The sequence below is a fragment of the Marmota monax genome, unplaced genomic scaffold, assembly GCF_021218885.2.
Source record: "Marmota monax isolate L192 unplaced genomic scaffold, Marmota_monax_Labrador192_F-V1.1 WCK01_AAM20220418_F8-fsc00167, whole genome shotgun sequence".
NCBI lineage: Eukaryota > Metazoa > Chordata > Mammalia > Rodentia > Sciuridae > Marmota > Marmota monax.
In genome coordinates, this window is record NW_026694116.1 from 2,412,239 (window position 1) to 2,436,490 (window position 24,252).

Consider the following 24,252-nt stretch of genomic DNA (forward strand, 5'->3'; position numbering starts at 1 on the left):
GACTTGGCCAGCAGGTATCAAGCTTGATGTCAGAGGTATCAAGCCCCGGCTGAGCAGGAGCCTCTGCAGCCCCTGGTGACCTCTGTGTGCTGCCAGTGTCCCGTGGAACCCAGACATGCATTTCTGCAGCCTGGGACACCTGCACTCCCCTCTGCGCTACTCTGGGGATCACGGAAGATGGGGCATTCCCGGACAGTGGCCTGCTCGAGCCACGGGGCTCAGACTGTGCACACACATGAATGTGTGTACCTCGGAGCAGCTGCACCTCCCTTCTGCCTGGGGTCCAGGACGGGTGAGAAGGTGGGGCCCAGGAAGACCTACCAACGAAGCCACAGACATTGCGATTGGACACAGTCTTCTCAAGGACACCTGCTACATGTGCCCAAAAGAAGAGCAGAGGCTGTGAGCTGCTGGACTCTGAGCCGGGCCTTCTGAGGGCTCTGAGCTCTTGGGGAGGCTCTCAGCCTCTTTTGCCCCAGGGTAAAAATTGCAAAAAAAAAAATCACTCTTTTCAGAGCTGAGCCCTAACAGGCCTCTCTGAATGGAGACGATCCTGCCGAGGGCTGACGTCCTTCCTGCTCCTCCCGTGGTTCCCCCGGACTGCGTCCCCAGGCTGGACCCATGAGAACACGGTAGAGACAGTGTCCCCTCAAAAGGCCACGGCAGAAGGAGGACTAAGGAGCCAGAAACTCTGGAGGGGCAGTGTCCAGGGGAAAACATGAGATGGCGACCTGGGTGTCCCCAGGGCAGACTGACTTTAGACAGAGTGAAAATCGACTTGTAAGAGAGTCATAAGGTTTTTTAAAAAAGACATTTAAAAGCAAAATGTGCTTTAAGGAACACAGCTTGGAGACGCCCCCACGAGTTAATGGAGAGGCCGTGTGGGCGAGCACGTGCACATAAAAACAGGGGAGAGGGACGGCCGATGTGGTGACATCACATGCTCCCGAGCAAGCTGAAGAACCGTGCTGGCCCCGGGGCAGGGTGTGACAGCCCTGGACACAGGCCAACGCAGGGACAGAGCCAGGCTTCTGTGCCCTTCCCCGGCTGGGACCAGGGAGGCTCCACTTCACCCCAGTCCTCTAGCTCAGGGGGCAGAGCAAGGAGGGTGACAGCAGAGCTCCCCTGCAGACCTTAAGGAGGACACAGGCGACAGGTGCTTCTGGGACCTCCAGGAGGTGGGTGGGGTTTGTGAAGAGGGTCGAGGCTGACCCCCCACCCCATGCAAACAACGAGACACAGGGTTCACCTGCCCACCCAGCAGGGGCTCTTGCTGGAACCCCCTGCCCACCATCATCAGGTCTAAGGACACTCCTGGAAACACGCAGGACAGAGGGACGTTCAATGACAGCACAGGTGCAGTGGGCTGCTGCAGACTGCAGAGGATTCTGGGAGGCCGGTGGCCCCGTGCCCTCAGGACAAACGTGCAAGTGGGAGAACTGTTGGCCGCCCACTGGGGCTGACATGTCCTGCAGGTCGGCTTGTCCACAACACCCTTCTTCCTCACGCTCTGGAGGCCGGAAGGCCCAGACCCGGGGCCACGGTGCAGGCCCTTCCTGGCTCCAGACGCTGCCCTCTCACCAGCTCGCTGATCTCTCCTCACGAGGGCACGAATCTCATCACAGGGCCACCCTCAGGCCCTCATCTACCCTGATCACCTCCTCACATCCCTCCCACCGTCCCACTGGGCATCTGTTGAATCTGGGGGACACAGATATGTTGCCCGTAACAACTGCGTGGAAGAAGCCCTCAAAGCCCACCAGCGAGCAGCCAGCATCCTCATCAGACACACTGCCCCAGAGACTTCCAGAAGGAACAGGGAAGCTGACTTCCCTGTGGTGACGCGCGGGGACTGGCAGTGACCACAGCATAACAAGGTGGCTCCTTTAAACCACAAGAGAGAAATACCCAGCAGCGTTTCCCAGCAGACAGATGGGAAGCTGGGATTTGCCCTTGGTGCCCCAAGGTGGGGGGCGGGGTGGGAGGGGGGAGGTGAAAACCGAGTGCCACTGGCCGGCCACCTGGGGGCGATTTCCTCATCCCGGCCCAGGTACACGGTGGGCTCAGCAAGCCAGGCTTCCTCTTTCAATGTTTAAAACATTTCATAAGTTTTTAAAATTACATTTTAAAATGAATAAATATTGACCTTAAATGAGTGGATTTATCCCTTTATTCTAGTTTTCCATCTTCTGCCCAGAACCCAGACACAGTCCCGGCTGCACCCATCCTGTGCCCGGCCAGCTCTGAGCATCTGGGCCAGGCCCCCACCCTGAGAGGCCAGAGGCCCCTTTCCTCCCCAGCAGCTCTGACTCAAGCCACCTGAGCTCACATCCAACAGCTGACAGCTCTGTGACCTTGAGCGGTGATGTCATCCTGTGCTCCAACGGCCCTATCAGCACAAGGGCAATGCCCGGGCACGCAGGCCGCTGTCGTCAGCTAAGGATGTGAGGCGCCAGGAAGAGCCACACGGGCCCACGAATGACCACCGTGTCCTAGCAGAGCCCGTGTGGGAGGTCCTCATGTGTACGTGAGTGGACCAGCATCCTCATTCAGACACACCGCCACAGAGACTTCCAGAAACAACAGGGAAGCTGACTTCTCTGGGGTGACGCACGGGGACTGGCACACCAAGGTCAGCCTCCCTCCCCCACTGTCCCCACCTGGGCCTGCCAGCCACAGGCAGCTCCCTCCGCATGGTATAGCCAGGGGCAGGGCGGGACCCACAAGGTTTAGGCTAATGGCAGGTAGTGGTCAGAATTTAGACGAGACTCTCGGACTCCTGGGATCCCATCCTGCTCCCACCTCCAGACTCCCCCTCCACACCCCTCTGCCAGGTCCTGCCCCACCAGGGTGAGGGCCCTGTTCTAAGGGGCTGCGCGGCTGTTCCTACGAGGCCTGCGCACGGGTATGAGGGGTCCTTGCTGGAGGTGCAGCCGGCAGTCGGAGCTGTTGGAGGCAGAGCTGCCTGCTGGCCTGGGACGGGCACAGGGACCTCTTCACCAGGGCTCTGAGGAGACGCACGCCCTGGGGCTGCAGAGTGGGACCTGGACATGCCGTGTGGGCGTGCGTGGGCTGATCCCGTGCACAGGCTTGCACACATGTCTGTGCACACAAAGGAAGGGAGGAGGATGAGGAAGGGTCTTCCCTCAGCCCTCCCCAGAAACCCACACCCGGTATGTATGGGAAGAGGTGTCCTGACCGTGGAAGAAAGGAAGGAAGTTGGCTCCCTGCCCACAGGGAGGGAGGCAGGTACATGAGGTTGGATGTGACCACTATGGAGACAGGCAGCACCCTGCCTCCACAAGGCATCTCACCCTCCACCCACCCTGGTCACTGCGAGCAAACATGGCTGAGCGAGGCCAGGTGGGAGGCGACGCTGATTAATTCTGGACACTGCAGCGTGGTGGGTTAATGTATGCCAGGCGAGGGGGGGGGGCCAAGGCTCGCCAACCAAGGTCAGCAGATTAGTATATTGATCAAAGAGCTGCCTTTTACCTCCCTCCTCTCAAAGAGCCTTCTGGTCCTTTGCCCTGAAGCTGGCCAGGGCCTCTGGGGAATGAGAGGTCCACCCTGCGGGCTACCCTGCCTGCTGGCCCCTGGCCCTGGCCTTGTTCTGACCTGCTGTGTAGCACAGAGCCCCAGGGGCGAGTTGCTCCCCTTCTCTGCAGGATGGAGCCTCCACACCTCCTCCCCGGGGTTCCCAGCACTGTGTCCTCCAGGGCCATGCTGTCTGGACACCAGCCAGTGGCCACTCCATGCTATTGGCCAGAGCTTCATCTGGAGGAGCCACAGCACTGTCCACGGTGCCCTCTAGCTGGTCCCCTGCTCATGCAGTTCACTCATTATTCATTCACTGTGCTCAGCGGACAGGACAGGACTGGGGAATGAGGTTGGCCGGAAGCTGAGCACAGGAGAGGCTGGGCTCTGCCTCAGACGGGTCAGTCTCCCCCTGGCCACTAGCACGGAAAAACTCCCTCAGGCTCTCTGTCCGAGGTCTCCTTCCCCTAGATGGGGTGACCTCATTTTAGGGAAGAAATAGTCAATGAGATAATGTGCAAGTGCCCTGGATAGCTCTGATCAATTGTGACCCAGCAATCTCACGTCTGGGTACGAACCTGGGAGAACTGGCATGCCCAGCCGCGCTCACAGGGCCTCATTCACAAAGCCAAGATGGAGAAGCGGCTCGTGCGTGGGCGGAGACTGGACGGCTGGCAACAGGGTGTGGTCCCTGCACCGTGGGCCGCTCCTCGGGCTGAGGCAGGAAGGGCCGCCACTCAGGCGGGCCTGGAAGACACGCGGTGAATGAAGTAAGTCACTCACAAAAGAGCACACATTTGTGTGAGGTGCCGTCATGGAGTCCACAGCGACAGGATGTAGGTGGCCGTCGCGGCTGGATGGGGAGTGGAAGCCAGTGTTGAGGGAGGGGCCAGGGCTGCTGTGTGGGAGGAGGTGGCAGTTGGAGACGGATGGTGGTGATGGCCACACAGTGATGTGAGGTCCTCAGAGCTGCTGGATGGGCACTTGGGCACGGTGGGGGGTAAATGTTTTACAATGAAAGGGGCCACAGCACAGGGCCTGGAGAGGCAGGTGCTTGGTGGGTGTCCTTCCAGCCTGGGCAGCTCTTACCAGACGAGGACCTGGGGCTTGTGCCCAGAGAAACCCTCAGGACACCAAACAGGATGCCAATCCCAGGTGGGGGCAGCTGGGAGGGGCAGGGTGGGGCACTAAGTCAGGTGGCATCTGGGTGACCTTGGAAAGTTACCTCCTTCCTGGCCTCAGCCTCTTCTGCAAACGGGGACAATAGGGACAAGTGCTATGAGATCTGAGCACACAGGACACACTGTTAGCCACCTCTGATGGGTGACCTCGGTGCCAGGAAGACTGAGAGAGCTGGGGTGCATGCTGGGGTGCCATGGGAAAACACTGAGAAGTCAATTCCTGCTTATTGTTGCTGAACAAAGATGCTGATGGGCTGTGACCCAATTCCAGGTAGCCTGTCCTTCCTCCCCAGGGCCTGGCTCGCTCTGGCTCAGATTTCACTGTGACCAACGGCACGCCCACACTGATGTCCTCAGCAGACACTCTGTGCCAGGCTCCACACCCCAGAGCCCAAGGGGCTGCCTGGGCAGCTCGGCAGGGCACCTGGTCTCCCTCCGGTCCCCTGGCTCAGCCCTGCTGTCTTCATACTCGCAGAGGGCTGCGCGGGAGTCCTCCAGCTCTAGAGCTGCACAACCTCCCGGGCTGCAGCGCTGAGCCTTCTGAGTGGTCCTGTAGCCAGCGCTCCACTCTGCACAGGGGACAGATGCAGGCTTGGGAGCTTCCCGGAGAGCTGGGAATGGACGCCAGAGATGAAGAGCCTGGTCCAGACTCCGGAGGACTGGAGGGCCCTGTGCAGGGCAGGGATCCCCTGCAAACCAAATGGTGGGGTGCAGAGGGTCCCCACTGGACTGCACCTGGCTGTCCAGTGAATGCTGAGATGTGGAGTGTGAGGCAGGACAGGAAGAAGTCACGGGGACCCCGCCTGGCTGCAGAGACAACACAGCTCCACAGGCTCAGGAAGGCTCCTCCAACAGGTGGCTGGAGGAGGGACCTCAGGACTGGGAGAGTTGGGTGGGGGCATCTGGTAGCCCGGGGGACCTTCCCAGGAGGGACCAGGTGAGGCTGAGGTTGCTCTGTGAGCTCAGGGCACGGAGCTCAGAGTCTAGCAGTGCAGCCTCACGGCAGGCCTGTCTCTGCCCGCCCTCCTTTCCCTCCGGGGCCAGGCCTGTGCCGCAGGAGCTGGCCCTGCAGTGGGGGAGCGGAAGGAGAGCTTCCCGTGCACCTGGCCCTGCCTGGGGAGGCTCTCTAGAGCTGAACTGGGATTTGAACATCCCTCAAGGTGTCAGCATGGCTTTGAGGCAGGACAGCATGGGCAAGGCCACTCTCTCCAGCCACAGGAAGCCCCACCACCTACCTGGCCCCTCCTTGTGGGTATTGGGCTGTGTCCACTTCTTTCATTGCAAAGAAATGTGAGGGACGCTGTGCTCCAAGATGTGTGAGCACACTGGCCGACTCCCGAGCAGAGCCCCAGAAGCAGGCTTGCTGGCTGACAGGGCCCTTAGGATTCTTTCTATCAAGGGCACAGTCAGGCTCTGCCTTGGCTTCCTGGAGGTGTGTCTGCAGAAGAAGGATATTCTGGGCCAGAAGAGCCTTGTTTTCCCTTATCAAGGTGGTCCCCAAAGGGTAGTGGCCCCCATAAGTGGCCTTGGTGAGGTGGTCAGGTGGTGTGCAGACCCAGCACCCCCATGGTGCCCTGACCCTGCAGTCGGCCTCAGCATCTGGCTGCTTGCTCTGCTCTGTGAGGCCGAGGAGGGTGAATGAGGCCGCCAGGCCGCATGTCCACAGGGCCAGTGGCCATGACCCTTGGCACGTTCTGGTTGTTTTATCTCATGTCACTTGAGCACAAAGTCAAGCCATAGCCTGTTCCACGTGTCCCATGGGAAACAGTGCCTGGCCTAGTGTCTGGGGGTGTCATTAAACAATGTGAGCCGTTTCTGGGCCAAGCGGGGGGGTGGTCATGCAGGGGCCAGGGAGGCTGGACAGTTCTCCCTGTAGAGTCATCCCTTGGTCTCCCCTACAGGTGTCCCTCTGCCTCCCCTGCCTACCAGAAGCCCCCCAGCCCTCAGTTTCTGGGCTCACCAGGTTTGCCTTCCTGGACAGAATGGAGGTCTCCTGCTTCCTGCCTCTCTCGTCTCAGACTTATCCAAGCGTACCGACTCTGGAACCTTTCCCCATCTGTACTAAGTGGCCAATGGTAGGGGCAGTCCATATTGCTGTCACAAAAGCCAGCCTTTGCCCAAATAGCTCTCCATGCAGCCAGCCCACGCCCCCCACAAGGGACCCGCTCACCAGGAACAGAGGTGACCTGCCCCCAAAAGGGAGAGTCAGGAGGAGGGGTCGGGGGTGTGCTCACCTTTCACAGGTAAAGCCAAACCATGTGTCAAAACTCAGAGGCGGCTCTGCCCCTGATGACGGAGCAGTGGGATCTAGGCAGGTGTGGATCTGGCCCAGGCGGGCACATTCATCTTTGGGGTGGCAGTGGCAATGCAGAGCTTCCCCTATCCGTGCTGGCACATGGCACTCAATGTGGGACCCTTCTGGAGACAGGTTTGCACCAGGTGTGGCTGACGGGTGGGATTTCAGGCCTTGCCACAGGTCTAGAGAGAAGAGAGATTTTTTTCTTGGAAAAGACTTTGCAGCGCCTTTCAAAGCACAGCCGGCTCCACCTGCCAAACTGTCTGCCATGGGCAAAGCTGCTCCCGGCTGACCTATCCCCAGGGACAGCACCATGGGAAACATCTCATTGCTGCTGCCCCGGGCTCCAGCAGGGAGGACCAGGCGGCTCCAGAAAAGATCACATTCAAAAATAGTCTTGTTTGTTCAGATCCTGTCGAGGCGAGAGGGTGCAGGGCCAGGGCTGACGGATGCCTACGCCCTCCTTCCACACGCACAGGAGGACCTTGGGACCTGTGAGGAATAGCAGAGATTGTTGGAACAGGCAGAGGGAGGACATGAGGCCATCACTGTGAACCTCCAGCCAGGACTCACTGAATCCTGCCCAGCTCACCAGGGTGGGAGCATCCAGAGAGCCTCAGGAGGAGGCCAAGCCTGGGGCCAGGGGCCGCCCAGTCCCTTCAGCTGCCCTGGATGGACTTAGCCTGCCAGCTGACCATGTGGCCACAGCTCATGACTGAGGGACACTTGCTGACCACTGACCCAGAGTTCACCAAGCTCCCTGCTCTGGTCTTCGACCCTGAGAGGTGGGCCCTGCTCCCCACAGTAGGACCTCAGGGCCGTGGGGGTAACCACAGCAGCAGCCCTGGTGACTGGACCTCTCCCAGGGGCCCCAGGTCAGGGACAGGTCCTGTTCTCTGGAGAGAAGTAGCCCTGCTCAGCCGGGCCTTGGGGGTAGGGAGTTCTCTGTGCACCTTGAGGGCACAGGCCATTTGGAAGCCCTCTGTGTGGGATGAGGCCCCTCTTCCCCTCACATGGGGGTCCACCATTTGTTTGCAATGGGGTGCGCCTGTGGGTTTCATTCTGCACTTTGGGTTCAGATCTGGCCTGCGCTGTGGTGAGGCTCGAATCTGGCCAGCATGGGCCACTGGGAGCTCTTCCACCAGCTCCAGTGCCCTGGGACGTCTCACATCATTGTGGGGTGTTGTGGGTTTTTATTTTTAGCACCTCAGCACTGTAGGGTGTTAAACACCAAGACCTTGCGCCAGGGGCACTTGTGGTGACGGGGTGCTGCTGCTGCTAGGCCGTCCCAGCTGACAGAGAGGAGAGACAGTGCCAGCGAGTGCTGACCTGCACCCACACGCAGGTCGTCTCCACGAGGACCCGGTGTCTGTATTAAGCCGCCCCATGCTCCAGTCCCTGATGCTCATCCGCACCTCCGTGGTCCCTGAAGGTTTGCACTCAGGAGCCGGAAGGCACAGGAGCCCCCGGGGGCGTCCCTGCCGAGGGGGAGCAGGAGGGCCTGGCCCCTCCCTCCCTGTGTGCAGATGGTCCTGCTCTCCACCGTCCACCGCGCATACTCTGGCTTTCTGTTGGTGCAGTGTTAGTAGGGACTGTTCTTAGAATTTTGAACTTTGGACTTTTCCCAGACGGGTGACATGGGTACCGTCCTCCCTCACCACACTGGGGGCAGCAGCTCCTGGCCAGCAAGAGGGGAGCCACCACCCTCTATAGAGCACAGGGTCTCTGAGCCATGATGCCCTCTGTTTTCGTTCCTCACTGTTGCCTCCCCTCAATCTCACTCAGGTGGACTCACACGGCCGGTGGCTGTGGAGCCTCAGAGCACGGAGCGCGTGCATGCCCACTTGGCAGGGGCCACGGCTTGCCCCTTTGTCTTCAGAGCGCCTTTTGACCACATACACGCACCCGAGTTGGTCTATCCACGCACCCTAGATCGGGTGGCAGTTTCCAGTTTGAGGTGTTCGTGAATAAAATTGCCACAATAATTTGCAAATAGTTTTCGTGAGCACACAAGCTTTCAGTTCAATTAGGTGGCCGTCAAAGAACGTTGCTGGGTCACGTGACACCAGCAAGCTGAACTTCTGGAAAAACTGCCGGCCTGTCTTCCGAGGTGGCACAGTCGCCCCTGTCGTAACCCAGGCTGTTGGGCGGGGACGGGTGGTCTCTTTCTCTCTTTCTAATGAACATGAGATGGGGCCCGTCGGGGCTTCAGCCTCCGTTTCCCTAGGAGCTTGTGACACGGAGCGTCTTTCAGGTGCTCATCTGCCATCTATGTGTCTTCTTTGGTAAAATGTCTGTTCAGATCTTTGGTTGGAATTTTTGCTAGTTTTTTTTTTTTTTTAGTGTTAATTTTCAAAATTCTTTAATATTTTGACCCGAGGCCATGTTCCCTCATCCCCGAGGTGGGCAGGGGTGTGGAGAGAAGCCCATCTTTACCACTGAGTTGGCTGTGGGTTCAGTAAGTGGCCTGGATCAGATTAAAGTTGACTGAGAGTTCTTATCCTAAGTGGATTTGGAGGTTTGCAAAACGCCTCTTTTGGTATCTACTCAGCCATGATACTTGTAATGAGTGAATATGGTGAATTGTGTTGATTGATTTTTTTTTTCAAATACTGAACCAGTCAGTCATGATGTATTATTATCTTTATATGTTGCTCAATATTTCGTTGAGAATCTTTGCATCTGTGTTCCTAAGGCCTATTGGGCTCTCGTTTTCTTCTCTGGTGATGGCTTTGTCTTGCTTCGTGGTCGGGTGATACTGCCCTGTATCCACCCTCTGTGCGTTGTACAGAGTTGGTACTGTGTCTCCGGGAGGGATCATTTGGCCCACGGGTTTTATTTTTTGGAATATTTTGAACTGTTAATTCCATTGCTTTGTTAGATTTGTGACTATTTGGGTTATCTATTTATTCTTGAATAAGTTTAGTGCTTTTTTTTCTTCCAAGGACTCAGTGCACTGCATGGACGTCATCGAACCCCAGGCAAGGCCTGTTCCCAGCCTTCCTGTGTCCTTGGTCATAACACCTATGCTGTCATTCCTGGTGTCACAGCCATAATGTCTTCATGTTCTCTCTCTCTCTCTCTCTCTCTCTCTCTCTCTCTCTCTCTCTCTCTCTCTCATATTGTGGCTCAAGGTTTATTAATTTTATTAATGTTCCAAAAATCAGATTTTGGCTTTATTGATTTTCCTCTTTCATACATTAATTTCTTCTTTTGCCACTATTATTTCCTTTGTCTGCTTACTTTGAGTTTAGCTTGCACTACTTCCGAAGCCTGTCAAGTTGCTTACATGACGGATTTGAGGCTTCCTTCTTTACTTGGAGAGGTGCTAAAAGCTATGAATTTTAAAAAACTATGAATTTCCCTGTGAGCCATGTTAGCTGCATTCCCCAAATTTTGGCATCTTGTTTTTATCCTGTTCAAGACATCTTTAAATTTAAATTTGCCTTGATATCTCTTCTTTGTTTTTGTTGTTTTGTTTTGTGGTCCAGGGGATCCGACCCACGGCCCCAGGCCCGCTCAGCCGGCTCTCTGCCACTGAGCTATACCCCTAGCCTCTTCAGAGGTTATTTAGGAGGGTGTTGCCTAACTTCCTGATACCTGAGGATCTCCCCCATATCTTCCTGCTATTGATCTCTGCTTTAAGACTAGGGTGCTACATTAACATACTTTACATGATTTCTCTTCTGGATTTGCTGAGACTTTTCTATGGGCCACAATATGATCTAGTGAGGGTTTCCTGTGCCCTTGAGAGTACACACTGAGTGTTATTGGCTGGCGTGCTTCCCACCAATTAGGCCAAGTTGTCGGACGGTGCTTTTTAGATCATCTATTATCTTACTTATTTTCTGTCAGATAATGAGAGAAGATTGATGAAATTCCCAGCTAAAATTGTGAATTTCTATGTCTCACTTTTCAGTTCTATCAGTTTTTGCTTTTGTTGGAGCTATGTTATCAGGTGCTTGTATGTACAATATTTAAGATTTTTGTGTCTTACTGGAAAGTGACTTTTATTGTTTTATAACGTGCCCTTTATGTCCGATAACTTTCTTTCCCAAGTCTACTTTGGCTGATATTAATAGAGCTGCTCCTCCTTTCCTTCATTAGTGTTTTGGGGTATATATTTTTTTCCCATTCTTTAACTTTCTACCTATATATGTCCTTGTAATTGAAGTGAGTTTCATGTAGATAGCATACAGTGGTACCTTACTTTAAGAAATACAACCTGAGACTGTGTGTGTAGCTCAGTGGCAGAGCATGTGCTTAGCAAGAGTGAGGCCTGGGCTCAATCCCCAGCATGCATGCTCACACTCACACACACACACACACACACAGCAAAAAACAGAAAACTATCCTGTCAGCCTTTGTTTTTCTTTTTTTTTAATTTAATTTTCAGTTGTAGCTGGACACAATACCTGTATTTTATTTATCATTTATATGTGGTGCTGAGGATCGAACCCAGGGCCTCGCATGTGCTAGGCGAATGCTCTACCCCTGAGCCCCAGCCCCAGCCCCACAGCCTTTGTTTTCTAAACGGTGTAGTGAACCAGTCATACTTAGTGTGAGTATAGATAGAATTATGACTGAAATCTACTATTTTGACATTTATTTCATAATTTTTGTTTCTTTTCCCCTCACTTTTTGCCTTCTTTTGGGATGAGTGGGCATCTTTAAATCCATTTTATTTCTTCTGTTGACATTAATTGCATGGATTTCAGAATGTGGGTGGTTGTCACGGGGTTCATAACACACCCAGGTAATGATCCGTCCACTTTCAAACAGCGTCCTGCTGCTCCACGGGGAGCCCAGAGGCCGCGCGACGACGTTCCCAGCTCACCCTCCCTGCCAGGGGCCTGTGGTGGCTTCATTCCCGCACACTATTGGGAAAGCCCAGATGGAGTCCCTAGTGCGTGCCGGAGGCCTCCCTCCACCAGGCCTCACTGAGGAGACTTCCTTCCCCTGCCGTTAGCTCCTTGGTGAGGCCCAGTGGATCGATGTCTGCTCAGCCCTGGGCACAGCTGCTACAGACCAGGCACCTGGGCTGCCTGATGGCTCCTAGGATAGACAGGCGGATCTCATCCCTCTGGAAGAAACCAACCTGACCAGCAGGGACCTCCCCAGGCTGCTGTTTCTCAGAGGGTGGCCCAAGGAGCCCCTGGCCACAGGTCTGGAGCAAGCTTGCTTAGATGCAGACCTCCCGACCCCAACCCAGGAGTGTCAATGTCACACTCCTACTTGACTTCATGCACTTTTTAAGTTTGGGGACAGCCTATCTTCTTTATGAGCTGTGCGGGACGTCCAGTGCGAGCCCACAGGAGCCGGGCACTGAGCTCTCCTGAGGGTGCCCGCACCCTCTGCTCCTCCCCAGCCTCCGTCCACATGGCCCCAGACCCGGCCTCCCTCAGCACCCTCTCTCACTCCCACCCTCGCTCTCACACCTGGGGGTCTTCTTTCTGGTCCAAGAGATCAGCGCCCAGTGCAGGAGCCTCTGCGTGTTCCTGCTGCCTGGGCGTGCTGTCCCCCGGGCCACCCCTGCAAGCCAGACCTTCTTCCCTGCTTTCTCGGGCCCGCTGGGAGCCCCTTCGCTGGGTGTGTCCCTGCCAGGTGGTTCAGACCCTTGATCCCCTGTTGTCGGAAGGGGAGCTCAGATGAGGCAGTGGCATCCACGTGTCAGAAATCCAGGGACACACACCCTTCACGACTGCTCACAGGGGCAGAGCTGGGGACAGGAGGCCAGGCGAGCCCTGAGCTTGCTGTGAAGCACGTAGGTCAGTGTTTCCGTTTCAAGGAGGTGGTGCTGGGCTCTGCTGTTGCTAAGTGAGGGCTGGGAGACCAGATTGCAGGCCCGGCCGTGGCCAGCTGGGAGAGCCCCACGTGGGCAGGTCCACTCTAAAGATGGGCGCTTTTCTTCAATACACAGGCTTGAGGTGGACAGGGAAGTCGTGGTCTCTAGAAGGGGCACCCAGGCTCCTGGCCGCCTCCCACCAGAGTGGGGCCAGATGGGACTCCACCAGCTTAGAGCTGATCATTGTTTCTTGATTCAGAAAGCAATATGTGACCGTGATAGAAAACTCAGAAAATACAGACGTGGCGTAAGAAGGAAGGCCAGGGCTGGGGTCTTGCCAGGCAGGGATGGAGGGGCGGCTGTTGAGGTGGAGGGCAGGCTCTGCATGGCTCCTTCTGTCTTCCTGAGAACTGGACTAGGTTTCCACAGCCTTCTGAACCTCACTTTGCAGCCCAGACTCTGAGACCAGAGAGGAGAGCTGCCCCGGCCGATGGTGCCCCCTGGTTGGGAAGGCGCCGGGCGGGGTTACAGCAGCCTACTGGCCCCTCCCCGGCTCTGCTGCCTCGGGGGTCTCTGCTCAGGGCAGCTCAGTGTGCCCCTCCCCCCTCCTCTGTCCATTGTCGTCCTTCTCTAGAGCTGAGGTCTCCCTGCATGTGGGAAAGGCGGTTCTGTCGATTCCCAGGTCCTGTCCTACCTGCCTGATGATGATGTCAGGGCACAGCCTTCTGCACAGGCGGTGAGCCCAGCCGGGGAGCCCAGCCGGGGACAGTCCCTGGTCCCAGCGTGACCAAGCGAGCTGGTGGGGCCTGAGGATCTATGCTTCTGGGTCTGGCCCCGCGGCCCTCAGTTTTTCCAAACCTGAGAAGGGGTGCGTTACCTTTCAGCTCTGGCCGGGGGTGGGGGCAGTGCCCCCGAACAGCACGTGTCCAGAGACAGTCACTGTGGCTCCTGCCTCAAAGCTACCAGAGAAAAGGCGCTGGGCTCAGGAACCTGAGTCAAGCCCGTGTGTCCCGAAGAGCACGGTCAACTTCTTCCAGCTCTGCAGCCCTTACCTTGGCCTGTCCCCCACTGAGTCCTCAGCCTGTCCCCCACTAAGTGGGCAGTGTGCCCTCCCTGCCCCGCCCTCTGTCTCATGGACTTCCAAACCCAGGGGCTTTACTGTAACTGACGCCCTTGCCGTCCCACCTCCAGAGACAAACCAGGTGAGAGTGGCACTGTCACCCCCGGCCCTACACTGTCACTCTGGGGATTTGTGCTCCCTCAGAGCTGCATGACTCCTCTCTTTACGGGCACAGGAGACCACGCAGGATGGGCATCAGCTGGGCAGAGGTAACGCTGGGCTCTACTCCGCCCTCCCGAAGGCAGGAAGAGCTGCACGGGGAAGGAGTGGCTGGGAAAGCACCTAAAGCCACTGGGACTGAGACCCTCACAGTGACCAGCCACAGTGACTGAATGCAGCCCCTTTCTTGGCTCTTTGGGGAGCCTGATCGCGGCGCAGTCTCCCTTCGCCTTGGCTGCGTGTCCCTCTCCTTAGTCTGCTTTGCATTTCTCCTGTCATGGGATGAACACCAGCTGCCACTCTGCAGGGTGTTTTGGGAAGGGGCGAGGCTCACAGGAGGGGGTGGGAAAGGAACAGGCAGGCCAGAGAGCCGGGTGGGCGTCGGGGCCTCTGGAAGGGGAGGTCATCTCTGCAGGGGCCCACAGACCAGGGTCACAGTCTGGGCCCTCCCGAGGCTTCTCCTCTGTGGGTTAACGTGCTTCTTCTGTGGCCTTAGCTCAAATCCCCCCCCCCCCCCGCCCCGTCCGTCTCTGGGGATGAAATGAGAGATTGTGAGACCATTGCTGCAAGCCGTGACACACCCCACGAGTGGGAGCTAATGTCATTATTGCTGTAATTATTGTTGTTCAAGTGCACAAAGATGACGGGTGGCCAGCCAGGAGAGTCCAATCCGCCAAGAAATCCCTATATTTCAGCACAAAAATGCTTAGAAACGCGCAGAGGAAAGAGGCTTAGAGCCAAAGGTATTTGATTATCATCATATTTGAGCAAACTCGGATAAGACCTGAGTCCATGCAGAGAGGAGTTGTCCATGCAAATCCAGTCCAGCTTCCCCCTCAGTCCTTTCTGCATTCACAAAACTCTGGGGCTTAAGAGATAAACGTGCAGAATCCAATCCAGAAGAGGCTTTCTGGAAATCCCGGCCCAGCAGGCAGCTGGTAAGCCCTCTTCTCCCCTAATCAGATTGAGCTTCGAGGAGAAGTGACAATTATCACTTAATGCCCTTGCAAGCCGGCACCCACAGCCACTCAGTGACTCCCAGCCAAGGCCAGCTGGAAGGCCAGACGCAAGGGCCCTGTGTCTGCTGGTGCCTTGAGCTGAGGTCAGCGGGGCCTGCAGGGGCGGGAGCAGGAACCCCAGGGCCACCCGTGTGATGGAGCCTGGTCGCGGCTCAGAGACCCGACAGAGCAGAGGCCACAGCCCTGTGTACTTGTAGCTGTGTGGCCAGTCCAGGGCCACTCCAGGGTGTAGGAGACCGAGTGTCACACGAGAAACAGGCAGTGGTCCTCAAGAGGGCACCTGGGCTGTATGGAATGTCCTTGGCCCAGGTGCCTCCTCACGAAGGCCACCCACCTCCAAAGTCCTGAGGGTGGGGTGCCTGTGACCTGAGGCAGGCTCTCATGGAGCGCTTCGCCCTAGATTCTGGCCAGGGCTCCACCAACCTCCACAGCCCCCAGCCCTGGTCCTGAAAAGCACCGGGCCTTGCTCCAAGTCCAGAGCTGGGTGCCCTCCCTCCAGAGCTGCGGCCATTGCCACTGTGCCCCATGCTCCTGAGCTGGTGGCTCAAGGGTCAACCCAGCCAGGGCTCAGGGTCCAGGCAGGACGGCGCAGTGCAGGAACACAGGGGCAGAGGGGCCGCCACAGGCCCAGCCCCCTGATGAGAACCTGGCACGTTCTCTTGGTCCCCACTGAAGCCATCCAGCCCACGCATTTAGGCAAAATGGGGCATTTGGCCCCAAGAGTGGAGCAGCAGTGCGGGTTTTGCTCAGATCCCTGAGGGTGGCTGGCAGGGCTGGAACCCGATGAAGAGGGCACTTCAGGGCGGTTCCCCTGACGCTCGGGCTTTTCTGAGCCTTATTTTTGGAGCTAGCCTCCTAACCCAGAGGTGGGTCAACACCTCTTTTTTGTGTCCCAGAAATTTTGAGAAAATAGGCTCAGCTGAGTTCTCCTGTTCCCACAGGCTGCGTGGCATCTGCATGGCCAAGCAGAGGCATCCCGAACAAGAGAAGCCCCAGAGCAGACCAGTGCAGACCTGTCCAGGACAGGGACTGCCCGGGCCACGGGAAGGGCTGCAGCTCAGTGCTGCCCGGCCCTTGCCCCATGTGCCTGCAGGGTGAGCGTCCTGCACACACAGAGACCTCCTCCCTCAGAATTCTGGAGGTCGGGAGACCGACCAGGAGGCCAGGAGGCCGGAAGGCCAGGCAAGAGAGGGACAGGGCACGCTTCTTCTAGGGCTCTGCAGGAGGGTTCTTCCTACCTGTCCAGACTTTGGTGGCCCCAGGTGTTCTTTAGCCTGTGGCCACTTCCCTCCAACCTCTGCCTCTGAGGCCCCGTCCCCCTCCTTGTCAAATCCTCCTCTGCCTCCCTCTGTCCCTTGAGAGCCAGCCCAGGACACCTCCCCTTTCCACCTCCCGTCCCGTCGGCAGAAGCCCTGCTTTCACTTGAGGTGACTCCACGGTCCCAGGGGCAACACCCCGACTTCCTTGGGGTCAACATCCAGCTGACCCAGGCAGGGCCCGCAGTCCCTTGAGGGCCCCACAAGAGCAGAACCCGGGAGCCCTGGTGTGACCATCATGGATCCCAACTGTGCACTTCTCTGCAGCCATTTTTCAGTTTAATTGATTTGAAATGGGTCTGGCTGGAAGGGACATTCAGGTAATAAATTGATTTAATAACACTTCCCGTTAGTGGGTGGCTCTCTGGCTTCCAGAACCTGTGCACATCTATTATTTTATTAGCTCCTCACAGCCCCGGGCCGGGCGGGCTGCAGCAGATTGTCCACTGACAGATGGGCACTCCCCCATGTGGGGCCAGGGGCACTCTCTGCTGGGGCCAGGCCCCTGCCCCAGGCCGGTTCTTCCCTGGTGTGTGATCCCATCTCCTCACCCAGTGGTGCCCAGCTGGACCCTGGACAGAGGACTCCAAGGCAGGTGTGGACGCTTCAGTCACCTGCTGCCCTCTGTGTGGAACGGCAACTAGCCCTCTCTAGACCAGACCCCTGGGAACTTGGGACTTGGAGATTCAAGGCCCCCGGACAGCTCTAGAATGTCCAGCTGCAGGACCAATGGGGCCATCGTCCCCAGCTGCAGACCCCAGGGGATGCTGCCTTGCACTAGCTGGCTGTGCACCTGGCTGGGAGGAGGGCCCAGGTGTGTGTGTGTGTGTGTGTGTGTGTGCGCGCACATGGCTCCCCCACAGCTCCACGTGCAGGGGCCGCCTGCCCTCTGGCCACGCCTTGCCCCCGATCTACTTAAGGAGAGACACTCTCCACTTCCCTGATGTAGCGAGGAGACATCGTGGACTTCCTGTGGGAAGAGGGCTGATGGGGATGTGCCGCGAGCGTCCTCAGTAATTTTACCGCTGAGCCTCTGAACACACTGCTCCAGGAGAAGGTCATCTAAAGTGCTGTTCTCACCTTCCTCTGTCCTCCTGAGAGTGGCCTGGCCCCATGCAAGGGCCCCAGGCATGCAGACCAAGGGTGCCCTTCATCCTTGTCCATCCTCAGTCATTCTGGATGGAGGTGACCGGGCCTGCCCAGGGCCTTTCAGACAGCCTAAGCTCTGGCTGCCCAGGTGGACAGCACCGTGGGCACCAGTCACCTGCTGCTGTGACATTTTCTGTGAGAGGCCTCCACCGAGGCCCCCCCAGGGCTGCCTTCAGCTCAGCCTTAAACACATTTGATTTTGGAGTCCCCAAGTGGCCTGGTGACTGGTGTCCTCAGGAGCTCTGCTGGGTCCCCAGGGTCTGGGAATCCAAGAGTGGCCTGCAAAGGCTGAAGGTGGACCCCAACACCGCTGGGGCCTGCAGGCCGACTCTGCCCTGGCTCCTTGGTTCCGTAGAGTCACGAAGAGATCTGAGTCTCCCCGCAGTCTGAGCCCCGGCAGGTGCTGCATGGGAAGCTCTAGGCTGAGGGGCCTGAGTGGGCCCAGCCCGTCCCTTAGGAGCTGAGGACATCTGGGCAAGCTGAAGCTGGGTGGCTGCACCGGAGACTTCCAGGTGAGCCACCTCACAGTGGCCCGTCCACAGTACTGACTGACATGTTCCCTGCTCTCGTGTTTGGGAGAGTGTTGCCGCTGGCCTGTCCTGCTGGAGAGGAGCCCGTTCCAGCCTAGGGGCCCAGAAGAACCTCCTGTGGCTGTCAGTGTGTCCCAAGCGTCACATGCCATGTGTCTGTGTTTTTAAAAGTCATTGACCGACAGTTCAACTCTTTTTCTCAGGGTAATGACATCACAGTAGAGAAGGTGGCTGAAATCAAGCATCTTGGAATGTCCTGGGGTGTCCTGGGGGTGAACTGGGGTGTCCTGGGATGTCCTGGGGTGTCCTGGGTGTCCTGGTGGTTGCGCATCCTGGTAGTTCCCTGTCCTGGTATTTCCTGGTCATGGTGTGTCCGGTGTATCCTTGTCCAGGGGTGACCTGATGGTTACTTGTCCTGCTGTGTTCAGGGGTGTCCCAGTGTTTCTTTTTGTCCTGCTGAGCCCTGGTGTGTCCTAGTGTGTCCTGTTGTGTTCTGCTGTACGCTGGTGTGTGTGTCCTGATGTGCCCCGGGGTGCCCCGGGGTGCCCTGGTGTGTCCTGCTGTGCCCTGCTGTGCCCTAGTGTGTCTTGCTGTGCTCCAGGATGCTGTGGTATGTCCTGGTGTGTCCTGCTGTGCCTTGGTGTGCCCTGCTGTGCCCCGGGGTGCTGTGGTATGTCCTGGTGTGTCCTGCTATGCCCTGGGGTGCCCCAAGGGGCCCTGCTGTGCCATGGTTGCCCTGGGGCCCCTCCGTGGGTGCTGAGCAGGGTGTGGTCTCTCCGGCAGCTCTTTGGAAAGCAGATTCACAGAGGCTCATTCACACCACACAGCTGCCCCTGAGCCCAGTGCCTGGCATACTCCGGGGTAGTGCAACCAACAGGGCAGACAGCTCAGGGCGGTCCAGCCCTCCAGCAGTGGCGCTGTGCCCACCCACACCCTCAGTGCCAGGCAGCCCTGCCTTGCTGTCTCTGTGGCTCCTACTCTGGATGCTTTGTGGGGCAGGGTCACTTAACAGGGGTCTCCACGTCTGGCCCGAGCAGGCACCAGCTCCTCTCTCCTGTCCATGGCTGGCACCGCCCTGCCGTGTGCCCACCACATTTTGCATGTCGTTCACCCATGGATGGTGACAGGGATGCTGTCCCTGATGGAGCTTTGGTCAGGCCCCTCTTGGCCTCTTTTCCAACATGCTGACGATGGCCTCTTGCCCTGCCCTGGCTCTGCCAATCCCAGGGGTGGCAGAACCCTGCCTGGCCAGTGTATGGAGAGCCTGACCTTTAACCCTGACACCCACCCTGGCTATCTGAATCCTCGAGGCCTTTGCCAGGGCGGCCCTGCCCTTGAGGGCTGACCATGGTCCTCCCAGCAGTGGCTCTGCCGCTGACCCTCACGGTCACACACCTGGCTGTTTCCGTTGTATCTGAGTGGAGCTTGGTTCTGCGCGAAGCCTCTCGCCCGCAGCGGCAGCAGCGGGAACAGCCTCTGTGTGAAATCCTTCTTCACAACAGGCATCTGGGCACCTCCCTCTTGTCTAGGGCGAGTCCTGCTCCTGGGCACACCCGTGTCCGAGTGTCCATGGACCTCTGTTCCTGTTTCCTTGGGCATGTCCACAGGAGTGGACCATGTGTCTGTGATCCAAGTTTAACAGGGGTGCTGCACTTCAGCCGGAACCTGGGGCCCCGCCCAGACACACCCCACAGCACGTGGGGGGGCCCTTCGGCCAGGCCCAGTGGGCTTCTCGGGACCGCGAGGATTCTCCTTGGAAAGAAGTGAAGGGCCAGGAAGGCACTCCTGCCGCAGGGCGTGGACCCCAGGCAGGCTTTCCCAGCAGCTCCCATGGCATCCCCATGAGAGGCCACCTTTGTCCTGGTGTCCCACAGACCCCACTGGACCCCATCACAGCCCAAACAAGGGCGCAGCAGGTGCCCAAGTGCACCCAGGCTTCACGCACGAGGCTGGGAGGGCAGGTGGGCAGAGCACAGGGCCTGCTCAGGGCCAGGAGCCGGAGCCTGTGGGGCAGCCCAGAGCAGCTCGCGTCCCAGCAGCCCAGGGACTCGGGTCCAGACCAGGTGAGGCAGGGCAGCTCCTCCTGAGGCCCTCTCCCTGGCCAGCCGTGGCGCCCCCTGGCTCCTCGCAGGCCTGCTGTCCCTCCATCCTCCCCGGTGCTCCTCCCAGGGCTCTCTGCCCCAGATTCCCTCGTTCTGAAGACGCCAGCCCTATTGGATCAGGGTCTCCCCCAAAGACCTCCTCAAGCGCCTCGCTCCTGGTGATGGTCGCCTTCTGAGCTGGTGGAGCGAGGACTCCAACACACGGAGGGGAGACGCGAGTCGGCCCACAGTGAGCACAGCCAAGTGGAGCGCAGGCTTTCGTCTGCGGGGGGCCGTGACTCTAAAGGGTTCTGGAGAAGACCAGCCACCACAGAAGGGAGGGACAGACTCCAGAGGGAGGAAGTGGCCAGGCAGGCGCGGGTCGCTGGAGATGTCACTGCAGAGCCTGGGCTCCAGAGCAGGCGGTGTGGGGGCGCGGGGACGGCCCACCCCACTCCTCCCCATCCTGGGCTATAGGAAAACAGCGACCCCATAACTCAGCTCCCGCCTGCCTTCCTTGTCATTTTAATTAAAGTCAGGACTCCCTTGGTTTAGACAGTTGCCATTATTAGCACTAAATCAAGCTCCCATCTTAAGGTGAAGGCCTGGGAGCAAAGCTCGGCAGGATCCAGGATTGGGAATCTGGAAAGGGCGGGTCGTGGAGCCGCACCCTGTCAGGGGCATGGCTTCTTGCTCTCTCAGCTCCGTCTGTCTTCACTGCTGACACACGACCCAGGAACAGAGCCAGCTGTGGGGTTGGGGCCAGGCTGAGGCCCATGACAGGGAGGCCAAGTACCCGAGGGACAGACGCACTATTCCCGAAAGCCTTCCTCTCAAGGTCTGTGCTCTGCGGGGAGAAGAGGGACCAAGGCTGGGGAGCAGGCAGCTCTCCTGGGTGCAGGAGGCTCTGCAATCACCAAGACGTGTTTTTTGGGGAAAGGGGTCATGGTCCTTCCTGGGATCCTTTGATGTTGGTGGCCTCTGCACCAGCCCCTCATGAATAGGTGACAAAATGAATGCTCTGCAGGTGGCTTTTCCAGAGGTCCTCAGGCCTGGATAGAGTGCTCCTTCCTGGAGGGGTTTGTGCCTATAGGAAACATTAATAATAAAGTCAGACGCGCAGAGGAGAAAGCGGCTTACACCATGGGTAGAGGCCACCGTCCGCCACCATCTGCCACCATCCGCCACCGTCCGCCACCATGGGCGTGTGCCGCAGTCTGGCTGGGCACAATCAGGAGCCACTTGTCAAAAGAAACTAACTTTATTTTTAGAACCACACACGACAAACAAAATAGTCTCTCAGGAAAAACCCTCAGAGCCTCAACTGCCACCACCGGCTTTCCCCAAGCCTCTCTCTCCCCCACCAGCTTCTCTCCACCTCCCACAATCCTCCTGCTCTTGAGGCCGATTGGCTGGGTCACGTGGGTGGAGCCAAAAAAGTCCCCCAATGAGCAGCTCCGTGGTCTGAAAGGGCAGGGAAACAGTCCAATGAGCATCACCGCAGAGGAGCCAATCAGCTAGATGTTGCTGGGGCCGAGGAGCCAATCAGCTAGATGTTGCTGGGGCCGCTGTGAGCCAATCATCAGCCAGCAGCTGGAAGTTTGCTGGCAGCTGGAAGTTTGCTGGGGCCCCTTTGGCTGTGGCTCTCAACATCTCCCCCTCTCTGTTTAAACAACAAGCATGTGGCTTAGGGACCGTGCCTGTTAGGCAGTCCAATTCAACATATGGTCCTTACCCGTCATCGGATGAACTGACTTCTAGGCGTCAGCCTCCTGTCTTAGGTTGGTACCACTGCAATTGGATCATACCCGTCACTGACTACCGGTCCAGCATACAGCCATACTTGTGGATAGGCCTTTGCACCTGTGGGGGGGTGAGGTTCTTTGCCTCACCTCTGTTGGCCCCCAAATTTTAGACCATCACTAGTAGAGGAGGATGCAAAATGCCATGACATTAAGCCAATTGAGGGCTCCTTTGAAAAATTGTACCACCGGTGACATCATCAGCAAAAATACTCCAGCACTACCACAATTCGCTGTACCAACAGATAGTTCACAATGCATACAGGTGAGCTCACAATGTGTCCAGGCAAGTTCTGCAAGCAGTTCAGTGATGGCTATTGTAGAAGCTGTAGATTGGTTTTATCTTTCACTTCACCAGCACTGGGATGAAGATAGGAATTCTGGCAATAATGGCTAAAGAAAAAATTATGTAACATTCCAGAAGGCACTAAAAGAAAACAATTTTCTTAACAATTTACATTGTCTTCACCGGCACTGGGATGAAGATAGGAATTCTGGCAATAATGGCTAAAGAAAAAATTATGTAACACTACAGAAGGCACTAAAAGAAAACAATTTTCTTAACAATTTACATTATCTTTAAGAGAATTATTAAATATAATGAAAAGGAAAGGTAAAAGTAAACAAACAGATCTGTTAACCTTCTTTTTTGTTTACATATTAAAACAATCCTCAACAGTTGTTTACCCAATTTAAATTAAACCATATAAATCACGTGAAAAAAAAATATTTGGATCCATTTTATCATGAGCGCTCATCATATATGATATATGGACATACGTACATTCAAACATATAACACAAAACACAAGTGTGCACACATAATATAATACATACAACACATAACATTATAGTAAAGGCCTTATAACTTTTTACAGGTGAAATCTCCATTGCAATGCTTAAAAACTCTATAGTCAAAAAATAGAACTGATCAGCAAAACATTAACCTAGGTCTGTATGAGCTCAAAAAACAAAATAGAACTTCATGATATGGCAAAGGGCAATAATAAAATAGATATTGAAAAAAGCATCCTGGTTCTGTTGCAGATGTAAGAATAGCCAAACTGGAGTTTTGGATATCAGTTGTTATGGATTTGAGCCAAATCATCTTCTTTTTGGTCTGTAGAAATCGCTTTAGTTAATCTTTCTGGAATCCAAATCGGCTGCTGTTCTCCCTGTGGAAACACATAAACAGACCCCCGACTCCAGACAATCACTGGGTCAGGACCTTGGTTAATCTCTCTGGAATCCAAATCGGCTGCTGTTCTCCCTGTGGAAACACACAAACAGACCCCCTACTCCAGACAATTACTGGGTCAGGACCTTTCCATTGTCCTGTTAGAATATCCTTCCAAAGTACCTTGGGCTTATGTACATTTTTTGGACACATATGCCTTTCTGCAGCACTAAGTCCTGATGAATCCAAATTTAAAAAGTTTAGAGTAAAAAGGGTTATTTTAAGTTTATCTTTGGGGAATATATACCCCTTCCCAATTCCTTCTTTTTGCTTTAATAAGTACATTTTAATAGTTTGATGAGCTCTTTCAACTATGCCTTGTCCCTGTGGATTGTATGGGATTCCTGTTATATGAGTAATGCCAAATGTTGAGCAAAATTGTTTAAAAGAGGTAGAAGTATAACCAGGGGCATTATCTGTTTTTAACTGTTTTGGAACACCCACAGTGGCAAAATTTTGTAAGCAATGAGCTATAACATCTTTAGTTTTTTCTCCGGCATGAAGGGAGCCCATCAAAAATCCAGAAGAAGTATCAACTGTAACATGCAAATATTTTAATTTTCCAAATTCTGGCAAGTGTGTGACGTCCATCTGCCAAATATGGTTAGGTATCAATCCTCTAGGATTGACTCCAAGATTAACTTGTGGTAAAAAGGTCACACAATTTTGACATTGTTTTATTATTTGTCTAGCTTGTTCCTTATTTATTTTAAAACGCTTTTGTAAAGTATTAGCATTGACATGGAACTTTTTATGAAAATTTATAGCTTCTTCTAGTGTAGAGAAAATATGTATGTCATGTGTAGTTTTATCTGCTAAATCATTGCCCAAACTAAGGGCTCCAGGCAATCCTGTATGTGCCCTGATATGTCCTATAAAGAATGGATCTTTTCTGTCCCAGATTAGACTTTGTATAGTGGAAAGCAAAGAGAAAACAGTAGAAGAAGGGGAAATCCTACCAGCATCTTCAAGAGATACTATAGCATTAACTACATACTGACTATCGGAAAATAAATTAAATACAGAATCTTTAAACATCAC

General features: G+C 55.8%; 1 long non-coding RNA gene across 1 annotated transcript in view; it reads left to right on the top strand.

Annotated features, from left to right (window-relative positions):
• The first annotated feature begins 2,413 nt into the window (after window positions 1-2,413).
• Window positions 2,414-24,252, top strand: part of LOC131425006 (uncharacterized) — a 33,741-nt gene continuing 11,902 nt past the window's right edge. Inside the window, exon 1 of the long non-coding RNA XR_009228744.1 lies at window positions 2,414-4,307. This is a non-coding gene — a long non-coding RNA (uncharacterized LOC131425006). The remainder of the gene's footprint in view (window positions 4,308-24,252) is intronic.